Here is a 14,196-nt window from a genome sequence, read left to right on the forward strand (position 1 = left end):
AACGTGCGTTTGGTACAAGAGTGCACGAAGGCACCGGAAATACATTGGGAACAAATGACCGGTCGCTCAAGACCTCTGTGAAGTACAGGAGCGTGCAAAACGAGGCTGTTTCCGCCCGGTCTCGAACCGGGGACCTTTCGCGTGTTAGGCGAACGTGATAGCCGCTACACTACGGAAACCTGTAGGGACTGCTGCTGGTGTCTCGCTTGCGTTTCGGGCTGAGAAAGGGACGCGTCACTTTAGGCAGGTGGCGCTGGAGAGAGGAACAAAGGGCGCGATGAAACAAAATGCCGAAACCCAGGATCGAACCAGGGACCTTTAGATCTTCAGTCTAACGCTCTCCCAACTGAGCTATTTCGGCAGTGCGCAAAGCCCACAGCCACCTGCTCCAGCCTTCCTGTGTTGTGGCATGAGTGCACCAAGAGTAGCGGGAGAGTGTTGCAGGAACGTCACTCAGAAGGAAAGCCACCCAGCTGCGCCCTCTGAGCTCTGTCCAGCGCATCTTCCTCGCATGGACTCCTGCCTGCGACGGGCAGGAAACAATTAGCAAGAACAGAACGACACGCCATGGGTGTCTCATGACCGCACCTTAGGTTGTGACACGTGCAGGTGTGAGGGGTTGCCGGGCTACTTTGGAGCAGAGCTTGGGCGGAGGGGGGGCGGGAAAGCAGACAAAGAGGTGACACCTCAAGGTCTGCACGATCACAGCTCTCCGCCGCCCCAGGCTTCCGCTCGATAAGCTACTGGACACACCCGCCCCTCCTCACACAGACCGTGGAAAAGCCCCCGAGTGGGAGGGCTCGCTCTTCCTCCCAGGAGCTCTTGGACACGACGCCCAGACAGGGCGCGGGGAGCCGCCGCCTGCAAACACGGCTCCAGGCAGGACTCCACTCCGCAGGAGCCGCAGAGCAGAGGAGATGAGGGCAGCTTAGCTCCTGTGCAGAGACCTGAGCTGTTGTTGCTGTGGATGCTGTCTTTTCTGCACTCGGGGTAGGAGTGAATGTTGAGTTGCACTTAGAAATGAAGCAGAGCACTTCAACGGCACGGGTGTGTGTGTGTGTGCGCCCTGGTGATTCTGGGAGACAGATCGAACCTGGGCTAAAAGAGAGGGGGCTTAGCCCTCTTCCATTTGCTAGTTCAAAGTTGTACAACCCCTTTGTATCTGCTAGGCGGCGCAGTCATCGTGCACAAAGAACACTTTGAAAAGCGTCAAAGGCAAGTCATTCCGAGTTGGTCGTTTGTGTTTTCCGTTCAGACGCGAAATGCTGACATGATCTCTCGGCTCCTCGGTTGTCATTTCTGCTCCGTAAAGGGATCACAGCACGCGTCGGCTTCCAGCATGCTGGGTCGGGACACGATGCCGGGGGTTGGAGAGAGCGATGTCTTCCTCGTTAGTATAGTGGCAAGTATCCCCGCCTGTCACGCGGGAGACCGGGGTTCGATTCCCCGACGGGGAGTAGCTTTTCTTTCACCTCCTTAGAGAAATGACTGCCTTTCACTTCTCTGTTTTCTTTCACAGCGTCGTGCACCTTTTCATTGCTCTCGCTTTCAGAGCCTCCGCACGGCAGTCGACTCGACATCAGGAAGCACATTGAAGTGAAAGCAGGAAGCGCTGCGACATGCACTGTGCAGATCCCGCCACACTAAGAGGTGAGTGGGTCTGTTCGATGCACAAAGAACGCTTTGAGAAGCGTCAAAGGCAAGTCATTCCGAGTTGGTCGTTTGTGTTTTCCGTTCAGACGCGAAATGCTGAAATGATCTCTCGGCTCCTCGGTTGTCATTTCTGCTCCGTAAAGGAATCACAGCACGCGTCGGCTTCCAGCACGGTGGGTCGGGACACGATGCCGGGGGTCGGAGAGAGCGATGTCTTCCTCGTTAGTATAGGACCTGTCACCTGTCCCCACCTGTCACGCGGGAGACTGGGGTGCATCAGGACGCGCCTTGAAGTGAAAGCAGGATGCGCTGTGACATGCACTGTGCAGATCCCGCCACACTAAGAGGTGGGTCCAGTGGGTCTGTTCGATCACAGCGCTAGGCGAATCCCCAATCCCCTTTTGTGCCTGGCGACAAAAGATGTCTGTTTCCGCCCGGTTTCGAACCGGGGACCTTTCGCGTGTGAGGCGAACGTGATAACCACTACACTACGGAAACGGTGGTAAGACGTGCCCAGCGGCCCAGCGCTGAGCTTCGCCAATGCGATTTAGCTGCTTCCAGTGCCTTTATTGGAGTGCGCTGATGGACCGTGCTCTCTCTCCAGAGACCAGCACGCCTGTCATGGACGGAGCAGGAAAGGCGGCGCCACATTCTACACCCCTCTCCACGCAATCGACGAAATCGGGCTACTGAAGTGGAGAAAATCGCCTCTCCAGAAAGTGCAAATATCATCTTGGAGACTATAAATCCTATTGCCGAAGGTCAGCCCTGTCTACCAGAGTAACCCTCCCACAGCGATGATCAGCTCGTCTCACACGCGAGAAGTTTCGGTTGGAAACAAGCGCCCCCTCTTCTCGCACGTTTTGCACGTTCGAGTAGTTTTAATGCGGCTCTTTCGTACACGGTGCTGATCTTTTGGAAAGCAGGAGGCAAAACCGAGTCGAACCGCCTGGGTGAAAACCAGGAACCCTAACCGCTAGACTATATGGCAGCGAACAACCATGCTGTTCACGGCATCAAGCAAGCAAACTACATAAATATGAGAAAACACGCAAGAGAGTTGTCACTCAGAGTGTCGAAGGGTCGATGTATACTGGGGCTCAGTTGAAATGCAACGTCACGACTTTTCCGAATTATGTCACACGAAGAGAGCACAGCCCTTTCCGCCCTGCCGCGTGTGTCTCGGTAACTCGCTGTGATCGTATAGTGGTCAGTACTTTGCGTTGTGGCCGCAACAACCCCGGTTCGAATCCGGGTCACGGCAGAATAGGGGCGTCTGCTTTTACTACTCGCGCGAATGAAGGCAAAAAAAAGCCAATCGACGTGAACGAACGGCGCTTTACAGAGGAGTACTGCCTGACTGGATCGTTGATGAACGACAGAGGCCACTCCGACCTCTTCTCGGTTTTCTTCAATGACTTACTAAGGATCTTCTTCACATTCGCCCATGCAGGGGAAGCCAGTTACACCAAAGCAAACGCAGGAAAGTGCATTTCAAGCAGAGACCAGGAGGGACTTGTTTACACCGAGAGTGGGCGGAGAATGGAACAATGCGCCCAGCCCTGTTGCTGGAGCCGATTCTTGATGAGCTCTTGGGCTCACTAAGAGGCCCCCGCTGGATGCTAATCTTTCTGTTGTTCTTGCAGGTCCTGCGCTGCTTTTGAGCCGACAGAGCTCGACCTGGTCTGTCGGCACAGCCCAATTGCAAATGATCGGCTCCGCGTACAGAAGGAACGTGCGTTTGGTACAAGAGTGCACGAAGCCACCGGAAATACATTGGGAACAAATGACCGGTCGCTCAAGACCTCTGTGAAGTACAGGAGCGTGCAAAACGAGGCTGTTTCCGCCCGGTCTCGAACCGGGGACCTTTCGCGTGTTAGGCGAACGTGATAGCCGCTACACTACGGAAACCTGTAGGGACTGCTGCTGGTGTCTCGCTTGCGTTTCGGGCTGAGAAAGGGACGCGTCACTTTAGGCAGGTGGCGCTGGAGAGAGGAACAAAGGGCGCGATGAAACAAAATGCCGAAACCCGGGATCGAACCAGGGACCTTTAGATCTTCAGTCTAACGCTCTCCCAACTGAGCTATTTCGGCAGTGCGCAAAGCCCACAGCCACCTGCTCCAGCCTTCCTGTGTTGTGGCATGAGCGCACCAAGAGTAGCGGGAGAGTGTTGCAGGAACGTCACTCAGAAGGAAAGCCACCCAGCTGCGCCCTCTGAGCTCTGTCCAGCGCATCTTCCTCGCATGGACTCCTGCCTGCGACGGGCAGGAAACAATTAGCAAGAACAGAACGACACGCCATGGGTGTCTCATGACCGCACCTTAGGTTGTGACACGTGCAGGTGTGAGGGGTTGCCGGGCTACTTTGGAGCAGAGCTTGGGCGGAGGGGGGGCGGGAAAGCAGACAAAGAGGTGACACCTCAAGGTCTGCACGATCACAGCTCTCCGCCGCCCCAGGCTTCCGCTCGATAAGCTACTGGACACACCCGCCCCTCCTCACACAGACCGTGGAAAAGCCCCCGAGTGGGAGGGCTCGCTCTTCCTCCCAGGAGCTCTTGGACACGACGCCCAGACAGGGCGCGGGGAGCCGCCGCCTGCAAACACGGCTCCAGGCAGGACTCCACTCCGCAGGAGCCGCAGAGCAGAGGAGATGAGGGCAGCTTAGCTCCTGTGCAGAGACCTGAGCTGTTGTTGCTGTGGATGCTGTCTTTTCTGCACTCGGGGTAGGAGTGAATGTTGAGTTGCACTTAGAAATGAAGCAGAGCACTTCAACGGCACGGGTGTGTGTGTGTGTGCGCCCTGGTGATTCTGGGAGACAGATCGAACCTGGGCTAAAAGAGAGGGGGCTTAGCCCTCTTCCATTTGCTAGTTCAAAGTTGTACAACCCCTTTGTATCTGCTAGGCGGCGCAGTCGTCGTGCACAAAGAACACTTTGAAAAGCGTCAAAGGCAAGTCATTCCGAGTTGGTCGTTTGTGTTTTCCGTTCAGACGCGAAATGCTGACATGATCTCTCGGCTCCTCGGTTGTCATTTCTGCTCCGTAAAGGGATCACAGCACGCGTCGGCTTCCAGCATGCTGGGTCGGGACACGATGCCGGGGGTTGGAGAGAGCGATGTCTTCCTCGTTAGTATAGTGGCAAGTATCCCCGCCTGTCACGCGGGAGACCGGGGTTCGATTCCCCGACGGGGAGTAGCTTTTCTTTCACCTCCTTAGAGAAATGACTGCCTTTCACTTCTCTGTTTTCTTTCACAGCGTCGTGCACCTTTTCATTGCTCTCGCTTTCAGAGCCTCCGCACGGCAGTCGACTCGACATCAGGAAGCACATTGAAGTGAAAGCAGGAAGCGCTGCGACATGCACTGTGCAGATCCCGCCACACTAAGAGGTGAGTGGGTCTGTTCGATGCACAAAGAACGCTTTGAGAAGCGTCAAAGGCAAGTCATTCCGAGTTGGTCGTTTGTGTTTTCCGTTCAGACGCGAAATGCTGAAATGATCTCTCGGCTCCTCGGTTGTCATTTCTGCTCCGTAAAGGAATCACAGCACGCGTCGGCTTCCAGCACGGTGGGTCGGGACACGATGCCGGGGGTCGGAGAGAGCGATGTCTTCCTCGTTAGTATAGGACCTGTCACCTGTCCCCACCTGTCACGCGGGAGACTGGGGTGCATCAGGACGCGCCTTGAAGTGAAAGCAGGATGCGCTGTGACATGCACTGTGCAGATCCCGCCACACTAAGAGGTGGGTCCAGTGGGTCTGTTCGATCACAGCGCTAGGCGAATCCCCAATCCCCTTTTGTGCCTGGCGACAAAAGATGTCTGTTTCCGCCCGGTTTCGAACCGGGGACCTTTCGCGTGTGAGGCGAACGTGATAACCACTACACTACGGAAACGGTGGTAAGACGTGCCCAGCGGCCCAGCGCTGAGCTTCGCCAATGCGATTTAGCTGCTTCCAGTGCCTTTATTGGAGTGCGCTGATGGACCGTGCTCTCTCTCCAGAGACCAGCACGCCTGTCATGGACGGAGCAGGAAAGGCGGCGCCACATTCTACAGCCCTCTCCACGCAATCGACGAAATCGGGCTACTGAAGTGGAGAAAATCGCCTCTCCAGAAAGTGCAAATATCATCTTGGAGACTATAAATCCTATTGCCGAAGGTCAGCCCTGTCTACCAGAGTAACCCTCCCACAGCGATGATCAGCTCGTCTCACACGCGAGAAGTTTCGGTTGGAAACAAGCGCCCCCTCTTCTCGCACGTTTTGCACGTTCGAGTAGTTTTAATGCGGCTCTTTCGTACACGGTGCTGATCTTTTGGAAAGCAGGAGGCAAAACCGAGTCGAACCGCCTGGGTGAAAACCAGGAACCCTAACCGCTAGACTATATGGCAGCGAACAACCATGCTGTTCACGGCATCAAGCAAGCAAACTACATAAATATGAGAAAACACGCAAGAGAGTTGTCACTCAGAGTGTCGAAGGGTCGATGTATACTGGGGCTCAGTTGAAATGCAACGTCAGGACTTTTCCGAATTATGTCACACGAAGAGAGCACAGCCCTTTCCGCCCTGCCGCGTGTGTCTCGGTAACTCGCTGTGATCGTATAGTGGTCAGTACTTTGCGTTGTGGCCGCAACAACCCCGGTTCGAATCCGGGTCACGGCAGAATAGGGGCGTCTGCTTTTACTACTCGCGCGAATGAAGGCAAAAAAAAGCCAATCGACGTGAACGAACGGCGCTTTACAGAGGAGTACTGCCTGACTGGATCGTTGATGAACGACAGAGGCCACTCCGACCTCTTCTCGGTTTTCTTCAATGACTTACTAAGGATCTTCTTCACATTCGCCCATGCAGGGGAAGCCAGTTACACCAAAGCAAACGCAGGAAAGTGCATTTCAAGCAGAGACCAGGAGGGACTTGTTTACACCGAGAGTGGGCGGAGAATGGAACAATGCGCCCAGCCCTGTTGCTGGAGCCGATTCTTGATGAGCTCTTGGGCTCACTAAGAGGCCCCCGCTGGATGCTAATCTTTCTGTTGTTCTTGCAGGTCCTGCGCTGCTTTTGAGCCGACAGAGCTCGACCTGGTCTGTCGGCACAGCCCAATTGCAAATGATCGGCTCCGCGTACAGAAGGAACGTGCGTTTGGTACAAGAGTGCACGAAGGCACCGGAAATACATTGGGAACAAATGACCGGTCGCTCAAGACCTCTGTGAAGTACAGGAGCGTGCAAAACGAGGCTGTTTCCGCCCGGTCTCGAACCGGGGACCTTTCGCGTGTTAGGCGAACGTGATAGCCGCTACACTACGGAAACCTGTAGGGACTGCTGCTGGTGTCTCGCTTGCGTTTCGGGCTGAGAAAGGGACGCGTCACTTTAGGCAGGTGGCGCTGGAGAGAGGAACAAAGGGCGCGATGAAACAAAATGCCGAAACCCGGGATCGAACCAGGGACCTTTAGATCTTCAGTCTAACGCTCTCCCAACTGAGCTATTTCGGCAGTGCGCAAAGCCCACAGCCACCTGCTCCAGCCTTCCTGTGTTGTGGCATGAGCGCACCAAGAGTAGCGGGAGAGTGTTGCAGGAACGTCACTCAGAAGGAAAGCCACCCAGCTGCGCCCTCTGAGCTCTGTCCAGCGCATCTTCCTCGCATGGACTCCTGCCTGCGACGGGCAGGAAACAATTAGCAAGAACAGAACGACACGCCATGGGTGTCTCATGACCGCACCTTAGGTTGTGACACGTGCAGGTGTGAGGGGTTGCCGGGCTACTTTGGAGCAGAGCTTGGGCGGAGGGGGGGCGGGAAAGCAGACAAAGAGGTGACACCTCAAGGTCTGCACGATCACAGCTCTCCGCCGCCCCAGGCTTCCGCTCGATAAGCTACTGGACACACCCGCCCCTCCTCACACAGACCGTGGAAAAGCCCCCGAGTGGGAGGGCTCGCTCTTCCTCCCAGGAGCTCTTGGACACGACGCCCAGACAGGGCGCGGGGAGCCGCCGCCTGCAAACACGGCTCCAGGCAGGACTCCACTCCGCAGGAGCCGCAGAGCAGAGGAGATGAGGGCAGCTTAGCTCCTGTGCAGAGACCTGAGCTGTTGTTGCTGTGGATGCTGTCTTTTCTGCACTCGGGGTAGGAGTGAATGTTGAGTTGCACTTAGAAATGAAGCAGAGCACTTCAACGGCACGGGTGTGTGTGTGTGTGCGCCCTGGTGATTCTGGGAGACAGATCGAACCTGGGCTAAAAGAGAGGGGGCTTAGCCCTCTTCCATTTGCTAGTTCAAAGTTGTACAACCCCTTTGTATCTGCTAGGCGGCGCAGTCGTCGTGCACAAAGAACACTTTGAAAAGCGTCAAAGGCAAGTCATTCCGAGTTGGTCGTTTGTGTTTTCCGTTCAGACGCGAAATGCTGACATGATCTCTCGGCTCCTCGGTTGTCATTTCTGCTCCGTAAAGGGATCACAGCACGCGTCGGCTTCCAGCATGCTGGGTCGGGACACGATGCCGGGGGTTGGAGAGAGCGATGTCTTCCTCGTTAGTATAGTGGCAAGTATCCCCGCCTGTCACGTGGGAGACCGGGGTTCGATTCCCCGACGGGGAGTAGCTTTTCTTTCACCTCCTTAGAGAAATGACTGCCTTTCACTTCTCTGTTTTCTTTCACAGCGTCGTGCACCTTTTCATTGCTCTCGCTTTCAGAGCCTCCGCACGGCAGTCGACTCGACATCAGGAAGCACATTGAAGTGAAAGCAGGAAGCGCTGCGACATGCACTGTGCAGATCCCGCCACACTAAGAGGTGAGTGGGTCTGTTCGATGCACAAAGAACGCTTTGAGAAGCGTCAAAGGCAAGTCATTCCGAGTTGGTCGTTTGTGTTTTCCGTTCAGACGCGAAATGCTGAAATGATCTCTCGGCTCCTCGGTTGTCATTTCTGCTCCGTAAAGGAATCACAGCACGCGTCGGCTTCCAGCACGGTGGGTCGGGACACGATGCCGGGGGTCGGAGAGAGCGATGTCTTCCTCGTTAGTATAGGACCTGTCACCTGTCCCCACCTGTCACGCGGGAGACTGGGGTGCATCAGGACGCGCCTTGAAGTGAAAGCAGGATGCGCTGTGACATGCACTGTGCAGATCCCGCCACACTAAGAGGTGGGTCCAGTGGGTCTGTTCGATCACAGCGCTAGGCGAATCCCCAATCCCCTTTTGTGCCTGGCGACAAAAGATGTCTGTTTCCGCCCGGTTTCGAACCGGGGACCTTTCGCGTGTGAGGCGAACGTGATAACCACTACACTACGGAAACGGTGGTAAGACGTGCCCAGCGGCCCAGCGCTGAGCTTCGCCAATGCGATTTAGCTGCTTCCAGTGCCTTTATTGGAGTGCGCTGATGGACCGTGCTCTCTCTCCAGAGACCAGCACGCCTGTCATGGACGGAGCAGGAAAGGCGGCGCCACATTCTACAGCCCTCTCCACGCAATCGACGAAATCGGGCTACTGAAGTGGAGAAAATCGCCTCTCCAGAAAGTGCAAATATCATCTTGGAGACTATAAATCCTATTGCCGAAGGTCAGCCCTGTCTACCAGAGTAACCCTCCCACAGCGATGATCAGCTCGTCTCACACGCGAGAAGTTTCGGTTGGAAACAAGCGCCCCCTCTTCTCGCACGTTTTGCACGTTCGAGTAGTTTTAATGCGGCTCTTTCGTACACGGTGCTGATCTTTTGGAAAGCAGGAGGCAAAACCGAGTCGAACCGCCTGGGTGAAAACCAGGAACCCTAACCGCTAGACTATATGGCAGCGAACAACCATGCTGTTCACGGCATCAAGCAAGCAAACTACATAAATATGAGAAAACACGCAAGAGAGTTGTCACTCAGAGTGTCGAAGGGTCGATGTATACTGGGGCTCAGTTGAAATGCAACGTCAGGACTTTTCCGAATTATGTCACACGAAGAGAGCACAGCCCTTTCCGCCCTGCCGCCTGTGTCTCGGTAACTCGCTGTGATCGTATAGTGGTCAGTACTTTGCGTTGTGGCCGCAACAACCCCGGTTCGAATCCGGGTCACGGCAGAATAGGGGCGTCTGCTTTTACTACTCGCGCGAATGAAGGCAAAAAAAAGCCAATCGACGTGAACGAACGGCGCTTTACAGAGGAGTACTGCCTGACTGGATCGTTGATGAACGACAGAGGCCACTCCGACCTCTTCTCGGTTTTCTTCAATGACTTACTAAGGATCTTCTTCACATTCGCCCATGCAGGGGAAGCCAGTTACACCAAAGCAAACGCAGGAAAGTGCATTTCAAGTAGAGACCAGGAGGGACTTGTTTACACCGAGAGTGGGCGGAGAATGGAACAATGCGCCCAGCCCTGTTGCTGGAGCCGATTCTTGATGAGCTCTTGGGCTCACTAAGAGGCCCCCGCTGGATGCTAATCTTTCTGTTGTTCTTGCAGGTCCTGCGCTGCTTTTGAGCCGACAGAGCTCGACCTGGTCTGTCGGCACAGCCCAATTGCAAATGATCGGCTCCGCGTACAGAAGGAACGTGCGTTTGGTACAAGAGTGCACGAAGGCACCGGAAATACATTGGGAACAAATGACCGATCGCTCAAGACCTCTGTGAAGTACAGGAGCGTGCAAAACGAGGCTGTTTCCGCCCGGTCTCGAACCGGGGACCTTTCGCGTGTTAGGCGAACGTGATAGCCGCTACACTACGGAAACCTGTAGGGACTGCTGCTGGTGTCTCGCTTGCGTTTCGGGCTGAGAAAGGGACGCGTCACTTTAGGCAGGTGGCGCTGGAGAGAGGAACAAAGGGCGCGATGAAACAAAATGCCGAAACCCGGGATCTTTAGATCTTCAGTCTAACGCTCTCCCAACTGAGCTATTTCGGCAGTGCGCAAAGCCCACAGCCACCTGCTCCAGCCTTCCTGTGTTGTGGCATGAGCGCACCAAGAGTAGCGGGAGAGTGTTGCAGGAACGTCACTCAGAAGGAAAGCCACCCAGCTGCGCCCTCTGAGCTCTGTCCAGCGCATCTTCCTCGCATGGACTCCTGCCTGCGACGGGCAGGAAACAATTAGCAAGAACAGAACGACACGCCATGGGTGTCTCATGACCGCACCTTAGGTTGTGACACGTGCAGGTGTGAGGGGTTGCCGGGCTACTTTGGAGCAGAGCTTGGGCGGAGGGGGGGCGGGAAAGCAGACAAAGAGGTGACACCTCAAGGTCTGCACGATCACAGCTCTCCGCCGCCCCAGGCTTCCGCTCGATAAGCTACTGGACACACCCGCCCCTCCTCACACAGACCGTGGAAAAGCCCCCGAGTGGGAGGGCTCGCTCTTCCTCCCAGGAGCTCTTGGACACGACGCCCAGACAGGGCGCGGGGAGCCGCCGCCTGCAAACACGGCTCCAGGCAGGACTCCACTCCGCAGGAGCCGCAGAGCAGAGGAGATGAGGGCAGCTTAGCTCCTGTGCAGAGACCTGAGCTGTTGTTGCTGTGGATGCTGTCTTTTCTGCACTCGGGGTAGGAGTGAATGTTGAGTTGCACTTAGAAATGAAGCAGAGCACTTCAACGGCACGGGTGTGTGTGTGTGTGCGCCCTGGTGATTCTGGGAGACAGATCGAACCTGGGCTAAAAGAGAGGGGGCTTAGCCCTCTTCCATTTGCTAGTTCAAAGTTGTACAACCCCTTTGTATCTGCTAGGCGGCGCAGTCGTCGTGCACAAAGAACACTTTGAAAAGCGTCAAAGGCAAGTCATTCCGAGTTGGTCGTTTGTGTTTTCCGTTCAGACGCGAAATGCTGACATGATCTCTCGGCTCCTCGGTTGTCATTTCTGCTCCGTAAAGGGATCACAGCACGCGTCGGCTTCCAGCATGCTGGGTCGGGACACGATGCCGGGGGTTGGAGAGAGCGATGTCTTCCTCGTTAGTATAGTGGCAAGTATCCCCGCCTGTCACGCGAGAGACCGGGGTTCGATTCCCCGACGGGGAGTAGCTTTTCTTTCACCTCCTTAGAGAAATGACTGCCTTTCACTTCTCTGTTTTCTTTCACAGCGTCGTGCACCTTTTCATTGCTCTCGCTTTCAGAGCCTCCGCACGGCAGTCGACTCGACATCAGGAAGCACATTGAAGTGAAAGCAGGAAGCGCTGCGACATGCACTGTGCAGATCCCGCCACACTAAGAGGTGAGTGGGTCTGTTCGATGCACAAAGAACGCTTTGAGAAGCGTCAAAGGCAAGTCATTCCGAGTTGGTCGTTTGTGTTTTCCGTTCAGACGCGAAATGCTGAAATGATCTCTCGGCTCCTCGGTTGTCATTTCTGCTCCGTAAAGGAATCACAGCACGCGTCGGCTTCCAGCACGGTGGGTCGGGACACGATGCCGGGGGTCGGAGAGAGCGATGTCTTCCTCGTTAGTATAGGACCTGTCACCTGTCCCCACCTGTCACGCGGGAGACTGGGGTGCATCAGGACGCGCCTTGAAGTGAAAGCAGGATGCGCTGTGACATGCACTGTGCAGATCCCGCCACACTAAGAGGTGGGTCCAGTGGGTCTGTTCGATCACAGCGCTAGGCGAATCCCCAATCCCCTTTTGTGCCTGGCGACAAAAGATGTCTGTTTCCGCCCGGTTTCAAACCGGGGACCTTTCGCGTATGAGGCGAACGTGATAACCACTACACTACGGAAACGGTGGTAAGACGTGCCCAGCGGCCCAGCGCTGAGCTTCGCCAATGCGATTTAGCTGCTTCCAGTGCCTTTATTGGAGTGCGCTGATGGACCGTGCTCTCTCTCCAGAGACCAGCACGCCTGTCATGGACGGAGCAGGAAAGGCGGCGCCACATTCTACAGCCCTCTCCACGCAATCGACGAAATCGGGCTACTGAAGTGGAGAAAATCGCCTCTCCAGAAAGTGCAAATATCATCTTGGAGACTATAAATCCTATTGCCGAAGGTCAGCCCTGTCTACCAGAGTAACCCTCCCACAGCGATGATCAGCTCGTCTCACACGCGAGAAGTTTCGGTTGGAAACAAGCGCCCCCTCTTCTCGCACGTTTTGCACGTTCGAGTAGTTTTAATGCGGCTCTTTCGTACACGGTGCTGATCTTTTGGAAAGCAGGAGGCAAAACCGAGTCGAACCGCCTGGGTGAAAACCAGGAACCCTAACCGCTAGACTATATGGCAGCGAACAACCATGCTGTTCACGGCATCAAGCAAGCAAACTACATAAATATGAGAAAACACGCAAGAGAGTTGTCACTCAGAGTGTCGAAGGGTCGATGTATACTGGGGCTCAGTTGAAATGCAACGTCAGGACTTTTCCGAATTATGTCACACGAAGAGAGCACAGCCCTTTCCGCCCTGCCGCGTGTGTCTCGGTAACTCGCTGTGATCGTATAGTGGTCAGTACTTTGCGTTGTGGCCGCAACAACCCCGGTTCGAATCCGGGTCACGGCAGAATAGGGGCGTCTGCTTTTACTACTCGCACGAATGAAGGCAAAAAAAAGCCAATCGACGTGAACGAACGGCGCTTTACAGAGGAGTACTGCCTGACTGGATCGTTGATGAACGACAGAGGCCACTCCGACCTCTTCTCGGTTTTCTTCAATGACTTACTAAGGATCTTCTTCACATTCGCCCATGCAGGGGAAGCCAGTTACACCAAAGCAAACACAGGAAAGTGCATTTCAAGCAGAGACCAGGAGGGACTTGTTTACACCGAGAGTGGGCGGAGAATGGAACAATGCGCCCAGCCCTGTTGCTGGAGCCGATTCTTGATGAGCTCTTGGGCTCACTAAGAGGCCCCCGCTGGATGCTAATCTTTCTGTTGTTCTTGCAGGTCCTGCGCTGCTTTTGAGCCGACAGAGCTCGACCTGGTCTGTCGGCACAGCCCAATTGCAAATGATCGGCTCCGCGTACAGAAGGAACGTGCGTTTGGTACAAGAGTGCACGAAGGCACCGGAAATACATTGGGAACAAATGACCGGTCGCTCAAGACCTCTGTGAAGTACAGGAGCGTGCAAAACGAGGCTGTTTCCGCCCGGTCTCGAACCGGGGACCTTTCGCGTGTTAGGCAAACGTGATAGCCGCTACACTACGGAAACCTGTAGGGACTGCTGCTGGTGTCTCGCTTGCGTTTCGGGCTGAGAAAGGGACGCGTCACTTTAGGCAGGTGGCGCTGGAGAGAGGAACAAAGGGCGCGATGAAACAAAATGCCGAAACCCGGGATCGAACCAGGGACCTTTAGATCTTCAGTCTAACGCTCTCCCAACTGAGCTATTTCGGCAGTGCGCAAAGCCCACAGCCACCTGCTCCAGCCTTCCTGTGTTGTGGCATGAGCGCACCAAGAGTAGCGGGAGAGTGTTGCAGGAACGTCACTCAGAAGGAAAGCCACCCAGCTGCGCCCTCTGAGCTCTGTCCAGCGCATCTTCCTCGCATGGACTCCTGCCTGCGACGGGCAGGAAACAATTAGCAAGAACAGAACGACACGCCATGGGTGTCTCATGACCGCACCTTAGGTTGTGACACGTGCAGGTGTGAGGGGTTGCCGGGCTACTTTGGAGCAGAGCTTGGGCGGAGGGGGGGCGGGAAAG

The 14,196-nt window shown here is 55.3% G+C and overlaps 21 non-coding genes across 21 annotated transcripts; 8 read left to right on the forward strand and 13 right to left on the reverse strand.

Annotated features, from left to right (window-relative positions):
- Positions 1-106: 106 nt before the first annotated feature.
- On the reverse strand, positions 107-179 carry trnav-aac (transfer RNA valine (anticodon AAC)). The gene has a single exon. It is a non-coding gene; the product is annotated as a tRNA-Val (tRNA).
- Positions 180-288: 109 nt separating this feature from the next.
- trnaf-gaa (transfer RNA phenylalanine (anticodon GAA)) lies at positions 289-361 on the reverse strand. The gene has a single exon. It is a non-coding gene; the product is annotated as a tRNA-Phe (tRNA).
- Positions 362-1,385: 1,024 nt separating this feature from the next.
- Positions 1,386-1,457, forward strand: trnad-guc (transfer RNA aspartic acid (anticodon GUC)). The gene has a single exon. It is a non-coding gene; the product is annotated as a tRNA-Asp (tRNA).
- A 621-nt stretch (positions 1,458-2,078) lies between these two features.
- trnav-cac (transfer RNA valine (anticodon CAC)) lies at positions 2,079-2,151 on the reverse strand. The gene has a single exon. It is a non-coding gene; the product is annotated as a tRNA-Val (tRNA).
- Positions 2,152-2,845: 694 nt separating this feature from the next.
- On the forward strand, positions 2,846-2,917 carry trnah-gug (transfer RNA histidin (anticodon GUG)). Its single transcript has one exon. It is a non-coding gene; the product is annotated as a tRNA-His (tRNA).
- A 574-nt stretch (positions 2,918-3,491) lies between these two features.
- On the reverse strand, positions 3,492-3,564 carry trnav-aac (transfer RNA valine (anticodon AAC)). The gene has a single exon. It is a non-coding gene; the product is annotated as a tRNA-Val (tRNA).
- Positions 3,565-3,673: 109 nt separating this feature from the next.
- On the reverse strand, positions 3,674-3,746 carry trnaf-gaa (transfer RNA phenylalanine (anticodon GAA)). The gene has a single exon. It is a non-coding gene; the product is annotated as a tRNA-Phe (tRNA).
- A 1,024-nt stretch (positions 3,747-4,770) lies between these two features.
- trnad-guc (transfer RNA aspartic acid (anticodon GUC)) lies at positions 4,771-4,842 on the forward strand. Its single transcript has one exon. It is a non-coding gene; the product is annotated as a tRNA-Asp (tRNA).
- A 621-nt stretch (positions 4,843-5,463) lies between these two features.
- trnav-cac (transfer RNA valine (anticodon CAC)) lies at positions 5,464-5,536 on the reverse strand. Its single transcript has one exon. It is a non-coding gene; the product is annotated as a tRNA-Val (tRNA).
- Positions 5,537-6,230: 694 nt separating this feature from the next.
- On the forward strand, positions 6,231-6,302 carry trnah-gug (transfer RNA histidin (anticodon GUG)). Its single transcript has one exon. It is a non-coding gene; the product is annotated as a tRNA-His (tRNA).
- A 574-nt stretch (positions 6,303-6,876) lies between these two features.
- Positions 6,877-6,949, reverse strand: trnav-aac (transfer RNA valine (anticodon AAC)). Its single transcript has one exon. It is a non-coding gene; the product is annotated as a tRNA-Val (tRNA).
- A 109-nt stretch (positions 6,950-7,058) lies between these two features.
- On the reverse strand, positions 7,059-7,131 carry trnaf-gaa (transfer RNA phenylalanine (anticodon GAA)). The gene has a single exon. It is a non-coding gene; the product is annotated as a tRNA-Phe (tRNA).
- A 1,024-nt stretch (positions 7,132-8,155) lies between these two features.
- On the forward strand, positions 8,156-8,227 carry trnad-guc (transfer RNA aspartic acid (anticodon GUC)). Its single transcript has one exon. It is a non-coding gene; the product is annotated as a tRNA-Asp (tRNA).
- A 621-nt stretch (positions 8,228-8,848) lies between these two features.
- trnav-cac (transfer RNA valine (anticodon CAC)) lies at positions 8,849-8,921 on the reverse strand. Its single transcript has one exon. It is a non-coding gene; the product is annotated as a tRNA-Val (tRNA).
- A 694-nt stretch (positions 8,922-9,615) lies between these two features.
- Positions 9,616-9,687, forward strand: trnah-gug (transfer RNA histidin (anticodon GUG)). The gene has a single exon. It is a non-coding gene; the product is annotated as a tRNA-His (tRNA).
- Positions 9,688-10,261: 574 nt separating this feature from the next.
- On the reverse strand, positions 10,262-10,334 carry trnav-aac (transfer RNA valine (anticodon AAC)). The gene has a single exon. It is a non-coding gene; the product is annotated as a tRNA-Val (tRNA).
- Positions 10,335-11,528: 1,194 nt separating this feature from the next.
- On the forward strand, positions 11,529-11,600 carry trnad-guc (transfer RNA aspartic acid (anticodon GUC)). The gene has a single exon. It is a non-coding gene; the product is annotated as a tRNA-Asp (tRNA).
- Positions 11,601-12,221: 621 nt separating this feature from the next.
- On the reverse strand, positions 12,222-12,294 carry trnam-cau (transfer RNA methionine (anticodon CAU)). The gene has a single exon. It is a non-coding gene; the product is annotated as a tRNA-Met (tRNA).
- A 694-nt stretch (positions 12,295-12,988) lies between these two features.
- On the forward strand, positions 12,989-13,060 carry trnah-gug (transfer RNA histidin (anticodon GUG)). The gene has a single exon. It is a non-coding gene; the product is annotated as a tRNA-His (tRNA).
- Positions 13,061-13,634: 574 nt separating this feature from the next.
- trnav-aac (transfer RNA valine (anticodon AAC)) lies at positions 13,635-13,707 on the reverse strand. Its single transcript has one exon. It is a non-coding gene; the product is annotated as a tRNA-Val (tRNA).
- Positions 13,708-13,816: 109 nt separating this feature from the next.
- On the reverse strand, positions 13,817-13,889 carry trnaf-gaa (transfer RNA phenylalanine (anticodon GAA)). The gene has a single exon. It is a non-coding gene; the product is annotated as a tRNA-Phe (tRNA).
- Positions 13,890-14,196: the final 307 nt, after the last annotated feature.

Source organism: Lepisosteus oculatus, chromosome 14, assembly GCF_040954835.1.
Source record: "Lepisosteus oculatus isolate fLepOcu1 chromosome 14, fLepOcu1.hap2, whole genome shotgun sequence".
In the NCBI taxonomy this organism is placed as follows: Eukaryota; Metazoa; Chordata; class Actinopteri; order Semionotiformes; family Lepisosteidae; genus Lepisosteus; species Lepisosteus oculatus.